Here is a 25,373-nt window from a genome sequence, read left to right as displayed (position 1 = left end):
GGTTCAGAGGAAGGCCTGGTGAATGATTTTGATAAGACTTTGAAAATGTCAAGCAAGCTAAACCTCTCTGGAGCTTCTAGTCCACTTTTTATTTTGTTCAGCTGAGAAATACCTCAGAAATTTTTCATCAGCTGTTTGTTTCCCATTTGTTGGAAACTCGTGTGTGGTATATGTAGCTATTTCCATTTAAAGTAAGACAAAAAGTAGAAGAAAGATTAGAATTAACTTGAGGGGGACAGAATTGGGAAAGATTCCTTTCTAATTGTAAAGATTGTCTTTTTTGTTTTCCTAGGTCGCCAGCATTTAAAACTCCAACATAGACTTCAGTCCTACAAGCTTCCCCACTGCAAGGGCCAACTGGAAAATGTGTGTGGTCTGTGAGCATGGTTGGGAGAAGGCAGGTTTTATTTCTCTAAAAGAGAGTGGAATTATTTGGCTAGGAACAAGGGTAGATTATGGTGCACAATTTGAATAGGAACCTCAGAAATAAGCCTCACAGGACCACTGTATGTAGTGGAGATTGGAATGGGTGCTCAAGCAGACCCCTTTGTAGCAAGGCCCTGAATTTGACACTCTCTCAGCTGTTACCTCCCAGTACAAGACCTTTAGCAAGTCAGTGGATACTTGGGCTCCACTTTTTTCACCTGGAAAATGGTGGCGAAGGGAGGATTATTTCTAGCTCACAGGAGTACAGTGCATAGTAAATGGGATAGAGTATGTGACAAGTTTGCAAACTTTAAAGCATTAGCAACTGCCAGTATTCATCATTATTAAGGATCCCCTCCTCAACATTTTTACACATGAAGTCAACTGAAAATTAAAATCAAGGGCTCCCTTGAAACCACAAGAAGGCCAGCAAGAGTGTGGAAGACTCGGAGTTGATGGTGGTGGTGGCGATGGTAGGGGGCAGGTGGGTCCTGGCCTGACTGTTTGTATGAACGCTTGGAGGCTGGCAAAGCCTGGTCATCGGAACCTCCATCTTCTCTCCCGCTGGCTGCCTCCCTGCACCAGTACCCAAACACTAGCCCATGGGCCCTGAAAATGTAGGATAATGAGTATTTTGTTTCCCCAGAATTCAGAGGCAAAATGTTTTACCTTCAGGATCTAAGTGCTGGCCAGCAAAAAGTAAAATATGGTTTAGCTTTACCTAATTTCCCAGTAAGCACTGCGGTATATCATAAAACAGAAATGAAATGAAATGAAACACTTGGAAATTTCTAACGCGCCAACCCTAGGCGGCTGCAGCTCATCTGTGTTCCTCACTCAGCCTGCCTCTGGAGAGTTCTTTTGGGGATGCTGCTGTTCTGTTTGTGAAGGGTCTGCAATTTCAAGCCACCCAGGTGCTGAATGCTCTGGGCAGGCAGGTAACCTTGCCCCACCTTTGACAATAACCTAACCAGCCTTAACTCACCGGGTTCTGACAAAGCCTCCAACAGCTCCGAGGAATGGAGTCTCCCAGCCTGACTTCTGCATCAATTTATGTTTAGTTTGTGAGGCTGGTGGGCAAGAAGACATTCTTGCACAGGATGAAGAGGAAGAAGCTGTGTGTTATCAGAGTGAACTTCTAAGAGGTGATATCTACACACTCCACACCTACAATCTCATCTTTGGGGGCTGTGAGGTGTCTGCAAAGCCCTCTATTGCTGTGTGACTGTCATTCCTACTAGACAGATGCAATGACTATTGCACTGTGATATTGTGATATGGTTGTGCTGTTGTGGTTTAAAGAGAAAAATCCACATGGTTTTGAGCACATGAGAGTCACTAGCTCTAGCACAGGGCCTGGCTCGGCTCCAGTGGTGCCCAATTCATGCATATTGAATGAGTGAATAAATAAATGAACACATGTATGAAGTCATCAATGGCCAGTAACCAGGGAAGAAATATGCTTCTGGATGGGAAACAAAACCTCTGGAAGGACCCTTGTGATGGGAAGAGAACCCTTTATCACCTTGCTCTGGCTGGGAAGGGTGATAATATTTTGATTGGAGGATGCTCCTGGGGGCAGAATGGAGTCATGTGGGCTCGACACAGGGGTTAGGGGCCGGGGCCAGCAAGTAAAGGCAGACTGCAGAGGCTGAGCAATGTAGGCTCCATCCTGAAGGCAAGGAGAAGACAGTAAACAATTTTTTTTCAGCAAAAATGTGATGTCAATGCAGAATTCTATCTCTAGTATCTATCTGCCCATCTGTCTATCTATCTATCTGAGAGAGTGAAAGACAGAGAGAGAGAGAGAGAGAGAGAGAGAGAGAGAGAGAGAGAGAGAGAGAGACATAGAGAGAGAGAGAGAGAGAGAGAGAGAGACAGAGAGAGAGAGAGAGAGGAGGGAGGGAGGCAGGTGAGGAAGGAGGGAGGGAGGGAGAGAGAGAGAATGGGAGCAGCCAGTTCTGCAGACCCCATCAGGATCTGGCAAGGATGGAAATCTAGGGGTTGTGCAGGGAAATCTGGCTGGAGGTGGTGGCAGCAGATCATTCCTCTGAGATGGGCAGAGAGAGACCAGCTCCCCGGAGAAAGTGCAGGTGGCGTCAAGTCTATAGCCTTGGCCCTCAATGTGTTCTTGGGCTCACTGCATCCCCAAGAGGATGAATAGAGAGGAGACTTATCTTGTGGGTTGAAGTTTCCAAGTGGCTGCCAGAGGGATCCTCCTCCCCAACCAGCTCCCTGGGACGGTACAGGGCAGGTGCAGCTGCATACGCAATGAGGTGCACAGGGGTGGGATCAGCCAATGTGAGCTGTGGTGCAGAGGCTGGGATGGGACTTGCCCTGTGTAGGGATGCCCAATATAAAACAGCAATGCACCTGCATTTTCTTTGCACCTTATCCAATCCCCAGTAACCTGTGGAGCAGCAAAAACATAAGAGGTATACAAATTATATAGGGAATGTTTGGCTAGAACGGTGATCTGGTGTGACATTGCTTATGCGTGTGTATGTTTTTTCCTCATTGCTATAATCTGGTTTTGCAGCTATCTAGCCAATTAGGGATTAGAAAGATAGGATTTAAATATTACTGTGCAACTCACGAAGTAATTGGTTACTAGTAAGCCTGAGTTAAGTGTAACTTTAGGCTGTTGAAAGCACAATGATTCACTGAGAGGTATTTGAAATACCCCTCCCCCCACTTCCGTTCTTGCTCAGAACCCCTTCCTCCCCCTTCTTTCCTCCGTCCTGGAGAATGACGTAATCTTCCTTGCTGGTTGTCAGTCTTACGTGAATCCCCATGTGACTAGGTGAATAATTCAAAAGGCTCTGTCTCGTAATAATGCCTAATAATACCAGGTCCCTTCCAGGAAAGTTTCAAAATAGGAGAATTGGATGAGAAAAGCAATTGTTACATATTTACGGCCTTGAATGTGCTTGTCACTATGCCATGTCCTCTTACGCATTTCCCCTTTTTTCCCCAATTGACATTGCAATTTTACTCCATTTATTGAGAGAATCACTTTGAGGAAACAATTGCTTCATTAAGACACATGCAGGCCTGGCTTGGTTAACTCTCAGGATGAGGCTGACCAGGAGAGGCCAGGGCATGGGCTGACCTTGGCCCAGTGAGCTGGGAAGGAGATGATTGGAGGAAATCAAGCCCAATTGGCATTATAAGTGGTAAACTGGCTGGTATGGGGCATGGGAAGGCTCAACACAGGGTATTAGAGAGTCTAGCCAGGCCAGCGGGGCAAGCCTGTGAGGTTCAAGATGGGATGACAATAATAGCCTTTATTGAGGCCCCCTATGTGCTAGGTGCTGTTGGATGATCTTACATTATCTCTGACTCTGACATAAAACTGATGCTCTAGTTAATTTAACATCTGGTAATGCTTATATCAACTTTTCAAGGTAGTAATTATTATTAACAAGATTTTATAGATAAGGGACATAAAGATTTTTTTTACTGAGGTCACATTGGTTTATAATACTGTATAAATTTCACGTGTAGGTCATTATATTTCAACTTCTGTATAGACTACATTGTGTTCACCACCAAAAGTGTAGTTTCCACCTATCACTGTACACATATTCCCCTTTACCCCTTTCACCCATCCCCTACTCCCTTTCTCCTCTGGTAACCACCAATGTGTTCTCTGTGTCTGTGTTTTTGTTATTTATTTATTTATTTATTTATTTATTTATTTATTTATTTAATCTTCCACATATGAGTGAAATGTATGGTATTTGTCTTTCTCCATCTGACTTATTTTGCTTAGCATAATACCCTCAACGGGACCCAAAGCTTTGAGAGGTTAAGTTCTAGAACATACTGTTAGTAAGTGGCAAGGATGTAACTCGAATCCAGGGCTGACTCCAAAGTCTGTGCTTCTCCTTACCACATGTCATTGTCTCCAAAAGGACTCATCCTTCCTGGTCAATCCAAATCAGAGTCTCCACTGGATTTATCAGATGGCTATTGCTGCATAATAAACCACCTATACCTAGGGCTTACCTTTCCTGAAGCCCATGATCTGGTGGAGTCCCTCTGTAGCACCTGGTGCACATGCACGCGCGCGCACACACACACACACACAGAGGATACCTGGATAGACTGTGGCCAGAGAAAAAAATTTCACTCATCCAAGTAGCAGGCCAGCTTCCCTGACTTTGCAACTGTTCCTCTGGAGGCCTGGAGGGTGATGATCAGGCTTTGGGACTATTGGACTCTCAGGCAACTCCTTGGTGATGCGGAGCGGAAAGATCCGGTTCTCCAAATATCCTGTACGTAGAAGTTGAGGAATAAAGGATGGGCTGGGGGAAAGGAGAGAGACAAGTGTGTGGTTCAGACACATGAATATAATAATTCAGGGAAATAAAAGGAAAAGAAAAATAAATAAGGAAAAGAGAGGAGGAGTGGGCCAGGATGACAAGAACATGAGAGTAATGAGAAGGATTAAGGACATATTGCGAAGTTATGAAGATAGTGGGCTAATATAAGTTAGCCTGCAACTCACAGGAGGGAGCAGAAGCTCCTTGGACTTGTCTTCCAGAAGAGGGTCCTAGGGTCATGTGAGTTTCATGTGTCTTTTGTTCAGAATGAGTTATAAGTTAAATTCTCGTGCCTGAAAGGTATACAGCAGTGTAGGGGTGTGTGTTTAAGCAAAAGGAGGAATTGAATTTCCTGTTATTGATGGGAAGTTTATATTAGCTGTTTCTACTTGTGTGTTCATTTCCTAAATGGTGTTTCAATTATTATTTCTGTTGTCCTAAAAAGTTATCTTTCTCTTAGGCCTCATCTTGCTTGAGGACCACTTCCTTAATCTTGAAACTTCTCCTTTGGTCTCTGTGATTCACTCTCCTGGTTTTCCTTGAAGCTCTCTGACTCTTTTTCTTAGTCTCTCTAATCATCAGCCCATTCATTAAGAGTTGAGCTACGCCAGTTTCATCAGGTGGCTATTGCTGCATATCAAGCTACCCCAAAATTTAGTGGCTTTAAAATAATGACGACTTATTTAGCTCACAAGTCTGGTTAGCTGAACAGTTCTGAAGATCTGAGTCAGGCTCAGTTGATCTTGGCTGGGCTCCTCATCTATCTGCAGTCAGCTGTCAGGTCAGCTAGGGGCTGGCTGGGATAGGGCGGCCTCAGCTGGCATGACTTGTCTTTGCTCCATGTGGTCTCCATCCTTCAGCAGGCTGGCCTGAGCTTGTTCACATGGTGGGAGCATTCCATGAGAAAGAGCAGAAGTGCCCAAGGCTTCCTGGAGCCTAGGCTTAGACTTGGCATAGTGTCGCTTCTGCTGCATTTTATTGAATGAAGCAAGTCACGAGGAAAGTCCAGGTTCAAAAGGTAGGGAAATAGACTTTCTTGGTAGGAGGAGATGCAAAGTCACATTGCAAAGGGCTAGAGGTAAGGAAAGGAGTGGAGAATTGTGGCCATTTTCACAAACATTCTGCCACACTAGGATTCTGCCTTTGGTTGTTCAAATGTTCTCCCTAGATAAATTCAATCTGTGGCACAGTGTTCCACTCATGCCATGCCCCCAATATAATGTCAGATACTGCCTTCTATAAAACTTAATTTGCTTCTGTCAAATTGAAGACTGCTTTTGTCTTCACATTAAATAGACTGAAAATCTCCCAGCAATGCATGGCCCAATTCGGTGAAAGGATTCTGGATTAGAGGTAACAGCAGAGACTGCTCCTTGTCCACCAAAACCAATTCTTTCCTTCTTTAGTAGTAGAACTGCTGAGCACATGGCTGCCCAGTTAGAGACTACATGTCCCAGCATCCTTTGCAACCTTGGTCAGGCCATGTGTCTTATTTCTGGCCAATGGGATATGAGCAGAAGAAAACCATGCCAAGGCCGGGGCCTGACCTGCCCTGCCTTTTCATCCTTTCTTAATAGTTGGAAGATAGTGGGAACTGGAGCAGCTAGCTTGAACCCAGAGACAAAAACCATGTAGAAGATAACAGGGTCACACTATAAACACAAGACTACCTACATCTGCACTGCAAAATGAGAGAAAAATCAGCTCCAATCTTATCTAAACTTTATATTTGTGAGTGCTTTTGTTACAGCAGCTTAGCCTGTGCCCTAATAATATGGTGATGGGAGAGGGGAGTGGAATGATGGAGAGTAACAATGGCAATGCCAGTATGGGTGCCTTGTTGGGATTCAAGATGGGAGGTAGCACCACTCCTTCCATTTTTTCTTTTCTCTTCCAAACTTATTTAGCATTTCTTTGCTTTTTTATTTTCCTCTTTCTCCAAGGCATTTCCTTTTTGTTCTCTTTTTTGTTCCACAACATTTCCATAATGGTGTTGTGGGAAATTGATCATAAGCTTGGCCTTGGGAGAGAAGATTACCAACCACAATGGAGGCTGATGATATTATTTTAGATGTAAGGAAAAACTTTTTATTTTGAAAAAAATAAAATAAGAGTGGAAAGATAGTGTTGAAAATGTCTGTATGCTCTTCACATAGCTTCCCCTAATGCTAACATCTTACATAACCCTGGTACATTTATCAAAACTCAGAAATTAACATCAGTACAGTACTAATAGCTAAACTACAGACTTCATTCAATTTCTCTAATAATGTTCTTTTTCTGTTCCAGGATCCAGTCCAGGCTCCCATGTTGCATTTTGTTCTCATGTCTCCTTTGCCTCTTCCAATCTGTGATAGGTTCTTGGTCTTTCCTTATCTTTGATGACCTTGACACTTTTGATAACTTTTCTCAAGTATTTTGTAGATTGTCTCTAAATTTGCCTTTGTCTGATGTTATCTCATAGGTAGACTGGGATTATGAATGTTTGGGAAGAATACACCAGAGGTGAAATGCCCTTCTCATTGCACCATACCAGGGGATACATAATATCAACATGATTTATTTTATTTTATTTTTGTTTTACTGGTGACATTAGCCTTGATTACTTGGTTAAGGTGGTATCTGCCAGATTTCTGCACTGTAAATTTGCTAGTTTTCCCTTTTTATATTCTATTTGTTAGGTGTGAGTTAATAACTCCAGCTCGCATTCAAGGGGAAGGGAATTAAGCTTCTTTTCTGGAATGAGGAGTACCAAAGAATTTGTGGACATATGTTAAAACCACCATAGTAATTAGTAAATAATTTTTGGAGATACTTTGAGGCTCTGCACTATCCTGTTTCTTCTTAAAGTTTCTCTCACGAATTTTAGCGTGCACCAGTGGACCTTAGCTGCAGCAATTGTTACTATGTTCTAGACGTGATTTTCTATTTTCCTCATTCCTTCTACATTTATTAATTTGAGCTCACCATCAGGAAGATTTGTCCTTACTTTCTTCATTTATTTATTTACTTTACCATTTATTTATTAATTATAAATATATATCTTAAACGTATCATTTATCAACATGGACTTGTGGATATTTATTTTATTCTTTAGGTTATAATCCAATACTATTGTTACTTTTTTGCTCAAATTGTTTCAGCTTTGTTCATTGGGAGCTCTTTGAGGTGGGCTTCTGTGTCCTTTTGATATGCTCCTATCCTTTTATTTTATTTTTAACTTTTTAGCTCTTTTTGGCTTTTTGGCTCTGTAAGACACACCAGGCTCATCTTGTATTTTCTCTGCCCCAGTTTTAGACTCAGTTGTTTCTCCAAGGATTCCTGGTTCTTTTTATTGGAAAATGATATTTAGAAATAAAGATCTGGGCACTAGGTGTGCTCATTGCTCCTGGGGTGTCACTGCTTCTAGCACCTCTGAGTCAAGAGACCTTGTAAATATACTCGTGTATACAGGCGTCTATATTTATTTCTGTATCTCTCTATCTGTAAATATACTAAACACGAGTTCATACTGATATCTCTGATTCTAATGCAGGCCGTATCACAGGATTTATTGTAGACTTCCCCTTGTCGTTTATTTGTAATTTCTTTTTCTGACAGTGAGAAATCTGGGTCTCGTTATATACATTATATTTACTTAGTTGTTCAACCCTAATGTACATGTAAAGTAGTTCCAAAATTGTTGACTTGTATGCCTATGAGAAACAATGAGTAGAGTGCTAACGTACAGTTTGTTTTTGCCTCTAACTTTACAGTATGCAGTCAAAACACTATTTTTCAAAGTTTCTCAGCTAAGTTTCCTTTTTCCCAGCCCTTCCAATGAAGCTTTGTCATACATTTGTAATATAGTTAAATTTACTTGTCATGATCTACATTATCCCTGGGTTCTCCTGAACATCCTGGTTGATTTTTATAAAATTTTCACAAAGTGCAGATCACTCTTTGTGTTATACAGTTTTATGAAGTTTGATAAATTCACAGAGTCATTTTTCCACCTCCAAAGTACCATAAAGAGCATTTTGAATATCCTAAAATTCCCTTGTACGCTCCTTTATAGTCAATACCCCTTCACCACCCCCTGGTAATCACTGATCTCTTTTCCATCCTTATAGTGTTACCATTTTCCAGGATGTTAAGTAGAATCATACAACATGTAGCATTTTGGAATTGGCTTCCTTCAATTAAAAATATATTTAAGATTTGTTCATGGTGTTATGTGAATTGATAGTTTGTTCCTTTTAGTTGCTGAGTAGTATCTAATTGGATGGATATACCACAGTTTATTTTATCCATTCACATGTTGAAGGACCTCTAGATTGTCTCCAGTTTTTGGAAATTATGAATAAAGCTGCCATAAACATTCACATTCAGATTTTTATTTAACATTAGTTATCAATTCACTTGAGGAAATACCTAGGACTGGAATCACTGGGCTCTATAGTAAGTGTACATTTAACTTTGTAAGAAACTGCCAAACTTTTCCAAAGTTGCTCTACCATTTTGCATTCCCATTACATGAATGAGAGCTGCTGTTGTTTCTCATCCTCTCCAACATTTGGAATTGTGAGTTTTATTTTATTTTTTTGTGTGCGTGGCATCCTTATAGGTTTGTGGTGGTATCTCATTGTGGTTTTAATTTGAATTTCCCTGATGATAATTGGGTTGTTTGTTTTCTTGTTGTTAAGTTTTAAGAGTTTCCTTTTTTCTTTTTTTGGTGAGGAAGATTGGCCCCGAGCTAACATCTATTGCCAATCTTCCTCTTTTTTTTTCGGCTTGAGGATGATTGTTGCTGAGCTAACGTCTGTGCCAATCTTCCTCTGTTTTGTATGTGGGATGCTGCCACAGCATGCTTGATGTGCGGTGCATAGGTCTTTGCCTGGGATCTGAACTTCCGACCCCCGGGCCCACGAGCTTAACCACTATGCCACCAGGCTGGCCCCAAGAGTTTCTTTTAAAAAACATATTCAGGATACCAGTCTTTTATCAGAGCGTGTGACTTGCAAATGTTTTTCCAACTCTGTCGTTTGTCTTCTCATTCTCTTAACAATGCTTTTTGCAGAGCAAAAGTTTCTAACTTTGATGAAGCCTAATTTATAAATTTTTTTCTTTTTGGAATCAAGCTTTTAGTATGTCATATTGGACTTTTAAGGTACAACAGATACCTTTTAAGTTATAGTATATCTAACCTATTTAACAATGTGCCATATCATGGTGGACTCCACTGTTTTAACATTTATAATACAGTATTCATATTTCCGTTCATGATCTAATTCTTCATGACATCTGACATAAACTAGATGTTGCTATTTATTAGTGCCTCTTTAGAATATTTTTCTATTAATTCAGCTATTGCTTTGAGGGATGGCAAGTTTGAGTAGGTTTGAGGGCAGAAGGAGAATGAGACTGGGTGGGTGTCAGATCTGCCTTGACCAGCTCTGGGAACTGGAGCAGTCACTTCACCTCTCTAGGCCTTAGCCTTCTCCTCTGTCTTATTTAGACCTCCCATCATTGTTGTACAGATAAGATGAAACCAGGTAGCTGGTCACATGAAGATTTTTTTTATGTTTCTGGTTTTTTATTTATTTCTGTCCCCAAACTCTTCCATGACACATGAGAAAGCAGAAACAATGGAGGGAATAGAGAATGACAGAAAATTCTGCAGTGTGTGAGAATGAAGATCACCACTGCGGAAGCAGAACCTGGCATCCATGGCATCCATGCATTCTTAGGTCTGGTGGCCTCCGGAGAAAGCACTTTGGAAGGACCCCACCCCAGCTCCTCAGAAGCAGGCTCTGGTCCGCCCTGACTGGAAGGTCATGTAAGATGGACCATAATGGACAACTTACATGGGGCTCAGGTGGTAATCCTGCTACCACCACCAATTTCATTTTTGGTCATATAACAGCAAAGACTAGAGACCATTAAGTACAAGGCTTTTCCTGGGTAGTTCAACTTTCTCCTGTCACTTAGAATTATCAAAACCATGGAATGTTGCTTCTGGAAGAGACTTTGGAGATACATGACTATATTTTCTGATTCCTGATTTAGAACATAGGGATGGCACATGACCTCCCTGAGGGGTAGTGGTGTGTTTCCTACAAAATAATTGGAGGCTTTTTCCACCCCATCACCCATTCCTCCTTGAGGTTTTCTGTCCCCTAGCTTTGACCCTGGCAAAGCTTTCTATCTGGGATTCTGTCTCTCATTTTTTCACCTCCTGCTGAACTTCTCCTTCAAGACTCAGTTCAAATGTATCCTTGCCTGAATCATTTTCTATCTCTGATTCTCCTCCCTTCCCAACTCCCCTCCCTCCCAAAATGAATCACTCTCTCTTCTAAGTTGACACAGCACCTTAATGTAGCTGTTTGACATTGTGTTAAAGGCACACTTCTACGTATGCTGCCCTTGTTAAGGTGTCAACAACACCTGGAGGTCAAGAAGGGTGCTGAACCCCACCCCAGGGCCCGGTGCACAGATGGCTTTTGTGAATGCTTGTTGCTTCAAATCTGACTCCACTTCTTTGTTTTGAAGGCAAGGAAACTGATGATAAGTGACTTGCATCATCTCTTTTTCAAAAATTTTCTTTTCCTAAAGATTGATTGATCTGTGCTCAGTACTCCTGGGAGTCAATGATCTTTGCTAAATTATTTCTTAAAATTCTTTTTAGCACAAAGAGCCCACAATTCCTCTTTGTGTAAGCCACAAGAGCAAGTGCTCAGGACTTAAGTGAGCAGACTGGGGAGCAAACGATTTGCAGTCTTCAGGGATGCACAAACAATTCTGCTTCTGGTAAACCCAGCTGACAAAAGGATAGGAGGCCCCTCTATAGATTGTCTAGGATTTTCCTGTGTGGGAAAACACAATTAGATCTGCAGAACATCTGATCCCGTGAAACAAAGGCCGACAGTACGATGAATAGGCTGCTACTACGTCTTGATCAGTGTTCCTACAAACAGACAGACACGTTCTCCCGTTCACTGTGTCCAGAAATCCAAAATTTATAGATCTCTTCCTTTGCAAAAACTCCTAAACCTGGTTTATTTCCATGGACTTGACCTTTGGCGTGTAAACTTTCTCCCCATTGGCAAACCCAGGGTCCATTTCTTCCTGCAGACGGCCATTTTGGCAGTCTCCTTAACAGCCTAAGGAAAGAACCAGAAGTCTACATATGGAGACCTCATCCCCAGTTGCCTAATGGATTCAAAAGACATCCTGAATATTCATCATTTCTCCTTTTATGAGCACCTTGGCAATTCCCTCCAAAGGTGAAGGCTGCAGTAAATTCAGAAGTGCCATTTAGTGAATACCAATTTATTCTCAATTCAAGTCTAGTTTTTTTCCTGCCCCTCAGCACAGCATTGGAGCTCCTGAGATCCCAGTGAATGCAGGGCATTGTCTCGGCTCTGAGGAGGCAGGATTGTTTGTGCAAATCCAAAGCCCGAAGAGGTTGTCTGCTCCCCAGCCTGCTTACTGAAGCACTGTGCACTTACTCTGCCTTCTCTGCAATTCTGTCCCTGGAGAAGTTGGAAAGGACCTTTGGGGGAAACGTTAAAATCAAGCTGGAGCGCTTGGCTTGGTGACAGGGCTTTTAATTAATAACTGTAAATTAGCAAATATTATTTTCCAGCTCTGTGCATATGGCCTTTCCCTTTGGTGTGTTAGGAATCCATCACAATGTTTCCCAAAGCTGCAGTTCCCAGGATACTGGTGTGGACAGTTGTTCAATGGAGATAAATTCAAGGAGAGAGAGAGGCCCTCATTATTTTTGTTCTCTTAAACAGTGTAGGCTAGTTGACCCTGAGTAGTGACTAGAGAAGGATGCTGGGTGAGGTGGGCACGATAGTGTCTACTGTAGGGTCCACTCTGTCTCCCCCCAGTGTCTATGCCAATAATTGTGCCTTTTCTTTTACCCCACTTCAGTATCACCCAAACAACTACATACCACTCATCAATTTCCCATAGTTTACCTCCTCTTCCTGGACAAACTGGGACCTGAAATCTCAATTCCATTTGCTTTTGTACCTTCTTACTCTAGAATGGAAACACATGTACTTAATTTATCTATTCATACTGGTATGCTCTTTAAATTAGACTTCCAATTCCATCTCCTAACTTATTCTAAGGAGATTATTTCTTGGACAAAGTGAAACAATTGTCAACCCAAAAGGCTTGAGCCAACCAGTGCTGGCTGCTTGCCCAGGGCTTCCCCAGTGGCCTACCTTTCCTCCACACAGGTTGTTAAACTTCCATCTGAAGCCAGGAGGCTATGCCATTTCTCTTTCCTCCTTTATGCACCCCAACTGTCTTAGTGATTTTAAATAGCTCTTCAGCCTATCACATAGGTTGCAAACCACAGCTTACAGGCCACATCTGGTCCGTGGACATGTTTTCCTTGGCCTTCACATTGTTTTGAAATGTTTTTAATTAGTTGCCAACATTTACAAATTTGGAAATTTGACATTAAAATATCCAGACTTTGGGAGCCTCATGAAAAATCGAAGGATCTGGATACCCTGGACTTGCATTTCTGTTCAACAATTGGCTGGAACTGAACAGATGGGGAAGTTGTGGGAGCTGTGCATGCACTAACTAGCTCACTACCATCCCCACCACTGTTAGTATTTCATACCCACTCTGCTTAGCCTCTCACTGTGCTCTCTGGCCTCTGTAGGCATTGAGTTTGTGAGGTCTGATCTAATGGAAGACAGAAAATCTGCCTAGAAAGATTATATTTCCTGATTTGTTGTCTCTCTTCTCCAATTATTCTTTTTTTTTTAAATTTATTTTTCCCCTAAAGCCCCAGTAGATAGTTGTATGTCATAGCTGCACATCCCTCTAGTTGCTGTATGTGGGACGTGGCCTCAGCACGGCCGGAGAAGCAGTGCGTCGGTGCGCGCCCGGGATCCGAACCCGGGCCGCCAGTAGCGGAGCGCACGCACTTAACCGCTAAGCCACGGGGCCGGCCCTCCAATTATTCTTGTCATAGGAAGAAAGGGACCCAAGGGAGATTTGTGACTTTCACCAATTTGCGAGGCCTTTTGGCTGTTCACTAGGGTAGGGAGGAAAGATGGAAGTCTCACATTGTTAGTTATTATTATTATTTTTTCACACTCAGAGGCAGCAAATGGACTTAGTCTTACCTTTTAAGGATTCTGTAATTCTTTAGCAGGAATTTCAGCAGGTTGCATAAAGTAGGAATGGACTCTAAACATAATATTTAGAGGGAATGCAACCAAGAAGTAATCAACCTGACAGAAGGGGAAGTGGTATAGGCCTCATCTGGAGCTGAACATGAGGGAATTCCAGCTGATCAAAGCAGAACACCCATCATAAGGGGAGAGAAAATAGATAAAAGTGGTCAATTATCCCAGCAGAAAAGATTATGGATGTTAAAGTGCTTTCTAAACACAGGGTGCTTTATAAAAGTAAAGAATCACTATTCTTGTTCTTTTTATTAGTTAAGAAGAAAGGAGAGATAGTTGGCAAAGAGAGTTTGCATCCTTGATTGAGCAGTGAGTGGTAGAGAAAGTTGGACCCTCTTCTACATCCTGCAAGTGACAAGCTGGCACAGTGATATGGCTTGACTCTGAGAATGGTAGATAGGGGGGTGAATCATAATGGTGCTTATAAGCAACTTTCTTCAAAATTTTGACTTACTTTTAGATTGTTCTTCTGTTGAAGCAAAAAATTGCATTGGAGTCCTTTACTGCATATCAATAGGGAAGTGCTGAGGGGGTGGCTTTGCAAGGCTCCCTCCAGATCTGAGATTCCAGAATCCTGTGAAGTGGAAAATTCTGCATCTTCTACTACTTGAGCACCACATGGTCTATTAGTGAACTGCAAGAGTTGGAAGGAAGAAATACTTTGTACCTCTATTGGTGGCAGGTAAGATAACAATAGAGCAGTCTGTCCAAGCTTCTCTGTCTTCTTTCTTTTCTTTTTTTTTGTGAGGAAGATCAGCCCTGTGCTAACATCTACCAATCCTCCTCGTTTTTTGCTGAGGAAGACTGGCCCTGGGCTAACATCCATGCCTCATCTTCCTCCACTTTATATGGGACGCCGCCACAGCATGGGTTGCCAAGTGGTGCATTGGTGCGCGCCCGGGTTCCGAACCGGTGAACCCCAGGCCACCACAGCGGAACGCACGCACTTAACCGCTTGCGCCACCGGGCCGGCCCCTGTCTTATTTCTTAATTTCACATCATGCTCAATCAAAATCCGTATGCTGTGAAGTGATGCTTTCAAAATAGGCCAACTTCCTGCTTTTTATAATTGGGAACTTTCTGATGATCAGATCCATGTTCTCTCTAGGGCACTCAGACTTTTGACTCTAAAACTCCCAATATTTGGAAGTAGTTCACGGCTTCTGCTTCCACTTCTCATTCAAAGTTCTGGTTTGGTCCCTCTTGGCTTTTGATTTTAAGTGCCCTACTTGTAATCCGCTCGGGCTGAGAGAGAACTGAGAAATCGGAAGTATTTTATGTTCCAGGCTGCAGGCCTTATGAGGTGATGACAGTGTTCTGTAGGGATATCTGTTCTGCTTTTCCTATTGAAATCGGTGGAGGAACTAGAGCCCAGTGCTTAAAAGGGGCAGAGAGCAAATGAAACTGCCTTTGAGATAAAGCTGAGAATGTGATGATGGCATGTATCAACACAGCTCGAGGCGCGGTGCTAAAGAGCAGGTTGGGGAGACAGGAAGGAAGTGAAGGTTTCTACACATATCTATGCAGAAGAAAAAGCCAAGGGGGCCAAGAAATTAAAGAAATAATGGTTAATTTGAATAACCTTTATTGTGAACATCCGAAGATGCACTTTCTTGAATAGGGGCAAGTGAGGGAGAGAAGTCAAGATGGCGGCGTAAGCAGACTCAGAACTCACCTCCTCCCGCAGACACAGCCAATTTACAACTACTCGTGGAAAAATTACCCCTGAGACAGAACTGAAAACTGGATAAGAGGAACTCCTGCAACAACGGGCAATCCTAACTGAGGTGGAAGAGGCAGAGACTCCCTTCTGGAGAGGAAAAACGCCGCCTTCACAAGCCGCCAGCTTCACGGCCGCCCAGGAGCAGCTCACAGGTATGCAGCCTCCCTGGAGGCGCAGGGCCCTGAGCTGGGGAGCGCCCCGGCTGTGGGCACTTTGTGGACCCAGCACAATCGAGACGAGTGGCATAATATCTGACTGTGCCTGCTACTAAAACATTGGGGAGTACCCCCAGAAAACCCGGTTCACAAAGAAACTAAAACTGGCTCTTAAAGGGCCCATGCACAAACTCACCCATTTCAGACAGCAACCTAAAATCACCAGAAAGAAAGGTGCACAGTGCTGTGGTGAAAAGAGACTCATCTAATAGGCCCGGAGTGCATCTCGGTGAGGGGTGAGACCTCTCCAGGGACTGGGACATTGGCGGCGGCCATTGTTGTGGTCTGGGGTGGGGGTGCTGACACAGACGCCATTGGAGTTCTCCCTGGGGCCGGCTAGCCCAGGGTCTGCCCCACCCGCTAGAGCACTGATTTAACCCAGCTCAGCCAGGGCGGGCAGCCCACCCTAGAGACTGGCCCCACCCATCAATAAGCCCTGAGGCAACTTGTGGGCTTGCATAGATTGGTGACTGGATTCTCTGCAGCCTGGCAACTGAGCCGACTTTAGCGGGGCAGGGTGTGCACAAGGAGCGGGTGGAGAGTGTGGGGCGGTGGTGGAGTGTGTGGGGCTCCCACCGTGGAGAGACTGGGTCCACTTGGGGAGGTCAGGGCACGCACACGGGGCAGGACTGTGTTGACTGTGTGTGTGGACCTGTGGGCGGCAGGGCTTGTCAGCTGCAGAAGACTTGTGCTTCTCAAAGACCCACATAGGGGGTTTGCCCCACCTTCCAAAGCCTGAAACAATTGGGTGCTCCTGTGCCTGAGGCCAGCCCCACCCAGCTGCAATCCTCAGAGAGCTGACAAGAGACCTAATAGACTAGAGGCTTACAACAATTGTAAGGCCCTGAGCCTAACAACCTGCCACGCTGGGGGCCTACTCACTTAAAAGAAATACTGCAACACAAATGTGGTATTAGAACTTGCAGCCAACTGTGCTGGGGCTCCCCACACCTCATAAAGAGACTGAAGGGCCCACAACAACTACAAGCAGCTGAGCATTACAACAGCTGGCCAGGAGCTTAACTCGGCCTCCCTGGGTGCCTACAGGGAGAGCAATCAGGCCACAACAGAAGGACACACATAGCCCACATAGGGGTCACCCCTGGAACATTGAGAACTGAGGGAACCACACTGGAAGCCTCCTAAGGCATCACTTACATAACGTCACCTATCCAAGAACAGGAGACGTAGCTGACCTACCTAATATGTAGACACAAGCACAGGGAAAGAGGCAAAATGAGGAGGCAAAAGAATACATTCCAAGTAAGGGAACAGGACAAAACCCCAGAAAAGGAACTAAGTGAAACAGAAATGAGCAACCTACCAGACAGAGAGTTCAAACTAAGAGTGTTAAGGATGGTCACTGATGTGGGGAGAAGAATAGATGAACTCAGTGAGAATGTCAACAAAGAAATGGAAGATATAAAAAAGAGCCAATCAGAAATGAAGAATACAATACTGGAAATGAAAAATTCATTAGAGGGACTCAAAAGCAGAGTAGAGGATACAGAAGAACGGATCTGTGAGCTGGATGAAAGACTAGAAGAAATTACCCAAGGTGACGAGGTAAAAGAGAAAAGAATTAAAAAAAGTGAGGACAGGCTAAGGGACCTCTGGGACAACATCAAGCGCACTAACATCCGTGTTAAATGTGTTCCAGAAGAAGTAGAGCGAGACAAGGCGGCAGAGAATCTATTTGAAGAAATAATAGATGAAAACTTCCCTAACCTAAGGAAGGAAACAGACATCCAGGTACAGGAAGCACAGAGAGCCCCAAACAAGATAAACCCAAAGAGGCCCACACCAAGACACATCATAATCAAAATGTCCAGAATTAAAGATAAAGAGAGAATCCTAAAAACCGCAAGAGAATGTCAAGTTACATACAAAGGAAATCCCATAAGGCTATCAGCTGACTTCTCAGCAGAAACCTTACAGGCTAGAAGAGAGTGGCATGATATATTTAAAGTGCTAAAAGGAAAAAACTTACAGCCAAGAATACTCTACCCAGTAAGGTTATCATTCAAAATGGAAGGAGAGCTCAAAAATTGCCCAGACAAGCAAAAATTAAAGGAGTTTGTCACTAAGAAACCAGTGCTGCAAGAAATGTTAAAGGGACTGATTTAAGGGGAAAAGAGAAGACCACAAATAGGAAAAATTATCTATTTCCATGATAAGAGGGTAATGGATACAAAAGCACAAAAAAGAGGTTAGATATTATATCAAAAACATAAAAGGAGGGAGGAGGAGAATTAAAGAGTACAGCTTTCAGACAGAGGTCAAACTAAAGAGACCATCAATTCTGTATAGAAGAAGAAAGGAACAGAGAAGGACTACTAAAACACTGAGAAAAAAAAAAGTTAAAAAATGGCAGTAAGTACATACTTATCAATAGCTACTTTAAAAGTCAATGGACTAAATGCTCCAATTAAAAGGCATAGGGTGGCTGACTGGATAAAAAAAGAAGACCCATATATATGTTGCATACAAGAGACACACTTCAGACCTAAAGACACTCACAAACTGAAAGTGAAGGGATGGAAAAAGATACTCCACGCAAATGGCAATGAAAAGAAAGCTGGGGTAGCAGTACTCATATCAGACAAAATAGACTTTAAAACAAAAACTGTAAAATGAGACAAAGAAGGGCATTACATAATGATCAAGGGAACAATCCAACAAGAGGATATAACACTTGTAAATATCTATGCACCCAATGTAGGTGCACCTAAATATATAAGGCAATTATTAACAGACATAAAAACAGAAATAGACAGTAACACAATAATAGTGGTGGACTTTAATATTCCACTTACACCAACGGATAGATCATCCAAACAGAAGATCAATAAGGAAACATTGGCCTTAAGTGACACACTAGAACAGCTGGACCTAGTAGATATATATAGAGCATTCCATCCAAAAACCGAAGAATACACGTTCTTTTCAAATGCACATGGAACATTCTCCAGGATTGATCACATATTAGGCCACAAAACAAGTCTCCATAAATTTGAGAAGATTGAGATTATACCAACCATCTTTTCTGACCACAACGGTATGAAACTAGAAATCAACTATAGGAAGAAAATTAGAAAAACCACAAATACGTGGACATTAAAAAAATGCTACTGAACAATGACTAGGTTAACGAAGAAATCAAAGAAGAAATCAAAAAATACCTGGAGAAAATGAAAATGAAAATACGACATGCCAGAATTTATGGGATACAGCAAAAGCAGTTCTAAGAGGGAAGTTTATAGCGATACAGGCCTATCTCAACAAACAAGAAAAATCTCAAATAAACAATCTAACAATGCACCTAAAGGAACTGGAAAAAGAAGAGCAAACAAAGCCCAAAATCAGTAGAAGAAGGGAAATAATAAAAATCAGAGCAGAAATTAATGAAATAGAGACCAAAAAAAAAAAAAACTAGAAAAAATTAATAAAACCAAGAGCTGGTTCTTTGAAAAGATCAACAAAATTGACAAACCTTTAGCTAGACTCACCAAGAAAAAAAGAGAAAGGCACAAATAAGTAAAATCATAAATGAAAGAGGAGAGGTTACAACAGACACCTTAGAAATACAAAAGATTATAAGAGAATACTATGAAAAGCTATATGCCCACCAATTCGACAATCTGGAAGAAATGGATAAATTCTTAGAATCATACAACCTTCCAAAACTGGAACAAGAAGAAGTAGAGAATTTGAATAGACCAATCACCAGTAAGGAGATCGAAACAGTAATCAAAAACCTCCCCAAAAATAAAAGTCCAGGACCAGACGGCTTCCCTGGTGAATTCTACGAAACATTCAAAGAAGACTTAATACCTATCCTTCTCAAACTCTTCCAAAAAATTGAGAAGGGAGGGAAGCTCCCTAACTCATTCTACGAAGCTGACATTACCCTGATACCAAAACCAGACAAGGACAACACAAAAAAGAAAATTAAAGGCCAATATCACTGATGAACATCAATGCAAAAATCCTCAACAAAATATTAGCAAATCACATACAACAATACATTAAAAAGATTATACACCATGATCAAGTGGGATTTATTCCAGGGATGCAGGGATGGTTTAACATTCGCAAATCAATCAACGTAATACACCGCATTACTAACATGAAGAATAAAAATCACATGATCATCTCAATAGATGCAGAGAAGGCATTTGACAAGACACAGCATCCATTCATGATAAAAACTCTGAATAAAATGGGGATAGAAGGAAAGTACCTCAACATAATAAAGACCATATACGAGAAACCCACAGCTAATATCATCCTCAATGGTGAAAAACTGAAAGCTATCCCTATAAGAACAGGAACCAGACAAGGATGCCCACTGTCACCACTCCTATTTAACATAGTACTGGAAGTCCTAGCCAGAGCAATCAGGCAAGAAAAAGAAATAAAATGGATCCAAATTGGAAAGGAAGAAGTGAAACTGTCACTATTTGCAGATGACATGATTTTATGTATAGAAAACCCTAAAGAATCCACCAGAAAACTTTTAGAAGTAATAAACACATATGGTAAAGTTGCAGGATACAAAATCAACATACAAAAATCAGTTGCATTTCTGTACACTAACAACGAAGTAGCAGAAAGAGAAATTAAGAATACCATCCCATTTACAATTGCAACAAAAAGAATAAAATACCTAGGAATAAACTTAACCAAAGAGGTGAAATATCTGTACACCAAAAACTATAAAACATTTCTGAAAGAAATTGAAGAAGACACAAAGAAATGGAAAGATATTCCGTGCTCTTGGATTGGAAGAATTAACATACTTAAAATGTCCATACTTCCTAAAGCCATCTATAGATTCAATGCAATCCCTATCAAAGTTCCAACAACATTTTTCACAGAAATAGAACAAAGAATCCTAAAATTTATATGGAACAACAAAAGACCCCGAATAGCTAAAGGAATCCTGAGAGAAAAGAACAAAGCTGGAGGTATCACACTCCCTGATTTCAAAATATACTACAAAGCCATAGTAACCAAAACAGCATGGTACTGGCACAAAAACAGACACACAGATCAATGGAATAGAATCGAAAGCCCAGAAATAAACCCACACATCTATGGACAGCTAATCTTTGACAAAGGAGCCAAGAATATACGATGGGGAAAAGAAAGTCTCTTCAACAAATGGTGTTGGGAAAACTGGATAGCCACATGCAAAAAAATGAAAGTAGACCCTTACCTTATAGCATACACTAAAATTAACTCCAAATGGATTAAAGACTTGAATGTAAGACCTGAAACTGTGAAACTTCTAGAAGAAAACATAGGCAGCACACTCTTTGACATCGGTCTTAGCAACATCTTTTCAAACACTATGTCTGACCAGGCAAGAGAAACAATAGAAAAAATAAATAAATGGGGCTACATCAAACTAAAAAGCTTCTGCACAGCAAAGGAAACCATCAACAAAACGAAAAGACAACCTAACAATTGTGAGAAGATATTTGCAAACCATACTTCTGATAAGGGCTTAATCTCCAAAATATATAAAGATCTCATGCATCTCAACAACAAAAAAACTACCAACCCAATTAAAAAATGGGCAAAAGACCTGAACAGACATTTCTCCAAAGAAGATATACAGATGGCCAACGGACACATGAAAAGATGTTCAAAATCACTAACTATCAGGGAAATGCAAATCAAAACTACAATGAGATATCACCTCACGCCCATCAGAATGACTATAATTAACAAGACAGGAAACAACATGTGTTGGAGAGGATGTGGAGAGAAGGGGACTCTCATACACTGCTGGTGGGAGTGCAAACTGGTGCAGCCACTATGGAAAACTGTATGGAGATTCCTCAAAAAATCAAGTTTAGAACTACCATATGATCCAGCTATTCCACAGCTAGGTATTTATCCAAAGAACTTGAAAACACCACTGCGTAAAGATACATGCACCCCTGTGTTCCTTGCAGCGTTATTCACAATAGCCAAGACTTGGAAGCAACCTAAGTGCCCATCAAGGGACGAATGGATAAAGAAGCCGTGGTATATATACACAATGGAATACTACTCAGCCATAAGAAATGATGAAATCCAGCCATTTGTGACAACATGGATGGATATTGAGGGTATAATGCAAAGTGAAATAAGTCAGAGGGAGAAGGTCAAATACCGTATGATTTCCTTCATTAAGTGGTAGATAATAACAACAATAAACAAACACATAGGGACAGAGATTGGATTGGTGGTTGCTGGGGGGGAGGGGTGGAGGGAGGGGGGTGAAGGGGATGGTTCGGTACATGTGTGTGGTGATGGGTTGTAGTTGGTGTTTTGGTGGTGAACATGATGTAATCTGTGCAGAAGTCGAGGTGTAGTGATATACACCTGAAATTTTTGCAATGTTGTAAACCAATGTTACTGCAGTAAACAAAAAATTAAAAAAAAAAATAGGGGCAAGTGATTGACAGCTATTGTGGAGTGTGTCCATTGCAAGGGCACTGCTGGGGCTGTGAGCGACTGGCTGGGGGACCAGTCACTGGGCTTGTGGGTAGGGGGTGAATTCCTTACTCAGGCTATTCCCAATGTGCCTGCAGACAAGTCAGGGACCTCTTTGGTGTTTTTGTTTTTTTTTTTGCAAAACAAACCAAAATCTGCTTTTTTCTTCCTTTGAAAGACAATAACAAAAAGAACTGTGGAATATCTTTTTTTTGTGTGTGAGGAAGATTAGCCCTGAGCTAACATCCGTTACCAATCCTTCTCTGTTTCCTGAGGAAGATTGGCCCTGAGCTAACAGCTGTGCCCATCTCCTTCGACTTTATATGTGGGATGCCGCCACAGCATGGCTTGATAATTGGTGCATAGGTCCACGCCTGGGATCCAAACCTGTGAATCCCAGGCTGCAGAAGCAGAGCATGTGAACTTAACCACTATGCCACTGGGCCAGCCACTGGAATACCTTTGTAACCGGTCATATTTTAAACTTGTGTTTTTTTTTTTTTTTGAAGAGCAACCTTCAACTTCCTGTAGAAAAACGTTTTTCAATGAATCTTGTGAACATTTTGCTTCCTTTATTTCTCTCCTTTTGTAATTATTTTGTTTCTGTAGCCAGAGTTGTATTAATAACATGTTAGTCTCTTCCAAATCCTCCATTATATTGTTTGAGTGAAAGTCTACCCTGCCCGTTATTAATACGTTGTCTTTTTATCTAAAGCCCTGAGGTACCACTATACTTTGGATGTAGTAATGTACTTGGAGACAGCTAATAATTGCATTATATTCTGGCTGAAAATCAGCATGTCTTCATGACCATTCAGCATCAATTGTTATTGTCTTTGACAACAAATAAAGCTATTTTAAGGTTGCTTTAAACAGGCTGTAAATTCCTTGGAGGACAGTATTATATTTAGTACATCCCAATAAATATTAGTCCGTTGGAATATTCACTCCTAAATGGATAAATCTGCTTTATGTCAGGACCTGGGATGGGCCTTGGGGTAACATTAGGAAGTCCTTTGTCCTCCTGGAGCTTAAAATTGTAATTTTGGGATTATAAATTAGTATCTTCATTTGGGATATGAAATAAAGTCTTACATGTCAGCACTCAGCAGAGTGTGGCTACATAAGACAAATTTCTTAACACGTGTGGGTTAATTGGTTGACCCACCAGAACTTGGATAGGTGTACAAGAGCTGGGTTTCCATTCATTGGTTTCTATTCAGTCTCCATAATCATTAACTGGGAATTGCCACTGATCAACTACTTGTGCCGTATTTCCTCATCAGAGTTCTAGATTAAGAACACTCTACACAGAGAGAAGTCAAGATGGCAGCCGTAAGCAGACTCTGAACTCACCTCCTCTCGTGGACACAGCCAATTTACAACTACTCGTGGAAAAATTACCCCTGAGACAGAACTGAAAACTGGATAAGGGGAACTCCTGCAACAAAGGACAATCCTAATTGAGGTGAAGGAGGCAGAAACTCCCTTCTGGAGAGGAAAAACGCCGCCTTAACAAGCCGCAACGCATCATGGCCGCCTGGGAGCAGCCCACAGGTATACAGCCCTCCTTGGAAGAGCGGGGCCCTGGGCTGGGGAGCGCTCTCGCTGGGGGCATTTTGTGGACCCAGCACAATCGAGATGAGTGGCGTAATATCTGACTTTGCCTGCTACTAAAACATTGGGGAGTACCCCCAGAAAACCCGGTTCACAAAGAAATTAAAACCAGCTCTTAAAGGGCCCACACACAAACTCACCCAATTCAGAAGGCAACCTAAACTCACCAGAAAGAAAGGTGCACCGTGCTTTGGTGAAAAGAGACTCACCTGATAGGCCCTGAGTACATCTCAGTGAGAGGTGAGACCTCTCCAGGGACTAGGACATTGGTGGTGGCCATTTTTGTGGCCTGGTGTGGGCGTGCTGATACAGAGGCCATTGGAGTATTCCCTGGGGCCTGCTAGGCCAGGATCTGCCCCACCCACTAGAGCACTGATTTAATCCAGCTCAGCCAGTGCAGGCAGCCCACCCTAGAGACTGACCCCACCCAACAACAAGCCTTCAGGCAAGTTGTGGGCCTGCATACATTGGTGACAGGATTCTCTGCAGGCTGGCAACTGAGCCCACTTCAGAGGGGCAGGGTGTGCACAAGGAGCGGGTGGAGAGTGTGGGGCGATGGTGGAGTGTGTGGGGCTCCTGCCGTGGAGAGACTGGGTCTGCTTCAGGAGGTCGGGGCGTGCACACGGAGCAGGACTGTGTTGACTGTGTGTGTGGACCAGTGGTTGGCAGGGCTTGTCAGCTGCAGAAGACTTGTGCTTCTCAAAGACCCACATGGGGGTTAGGCCCACGTTCCAAAGCCTGAAACAATAGGGTGCTCCCCTGCCTGAGGCCAGCCCCACCCAGCTGCAATCCTCAGAGAGCTGACAAGAGACCTAAAGGCTGGAGGTTTATAGCAATTGTAAGGCCCTGAGCCTAACAACCTGCCACACTGGGGGCCTACTCACTTAAAAGAAATACTGCAACACAAATGTGGTATTAGAACTTGCAGACAACTGTGCTGGGGCTCCCCACAGCTGATAAAGAGATGGAAGGGCCCACAACAACTACAAGCAGCTGAGCATTACAACAGCTGGCCAGGAGCTTAACTTGGCATCACTGGGAGCCTACAGGGAGAGCAATCAGGCCACAACAGAAGGACACACGTAGCCCACATCGGGGTCAACCCTGGAACATTGAGAACTGAGGGAACCACACTGCAGGACTCCTAAGGCGTCACTTACATAAGGTCACCTATCCAAGAGCAGGAGATGTAGCTGAACTACCTAATATGTAGACACAAGCACAGGGAAAGAGGCAAAATGAGGAGGCAAAGGAATACATTCCAAGTAAGGGAACAGGACAAAACCCCAGAAAAGGAACTAAGTGAAACAGAAATGAGCAACCTACCAGACAGAGAGTTCAAACAAAGAGTGTTAAGGATGCTCCCTGATCT

The 25,373-nt window shown here is 42.5% G+C and overlaps 1 long non-coding RNA gene across 1 annotated transcript; it reads right to left on the bottom strand.

Moving 5' to 3' along the window:
- Positions 1 to 1,971: 1,971 nt before the first annotated feature.
- LOC131399432 (uncharacterized) lies at positions 1,972 to 24,226 on the bottom strand. Its single transcript, XR_009217128.1, has 3 exons — positions 24,211 to 24,226; positions 4,528 to 4,736; positions 1,972 to 2,098 (listed from the first exon to the last, which is right to left on the bottom strand). It is a non-coding gene; the product is annotated as an uncharacterized LOC131399432 (long non-coding RNA).
- Positions 24,227 to 25,373: the final 1,147 nt, after the last annotated feature.

The sequence above is a fragment of the Diceros bicornis genome, chromosome 38 (assembly GCF_020826845.1).
Source record: "Diceros bicornis minor isolate mBicDic1 chromosome 38, mDicBic1.mat.cur, whole genome shotgun sequence".
NCBI lineage: Eukaryota > Metazoa > Chordata > Mammalia > Perissodactyla > Rhinocerotidae > Diceros > Diceros bicornis.
This window is presented reverse-complemented; position numbering and strand designations above follow the sequence as displayed.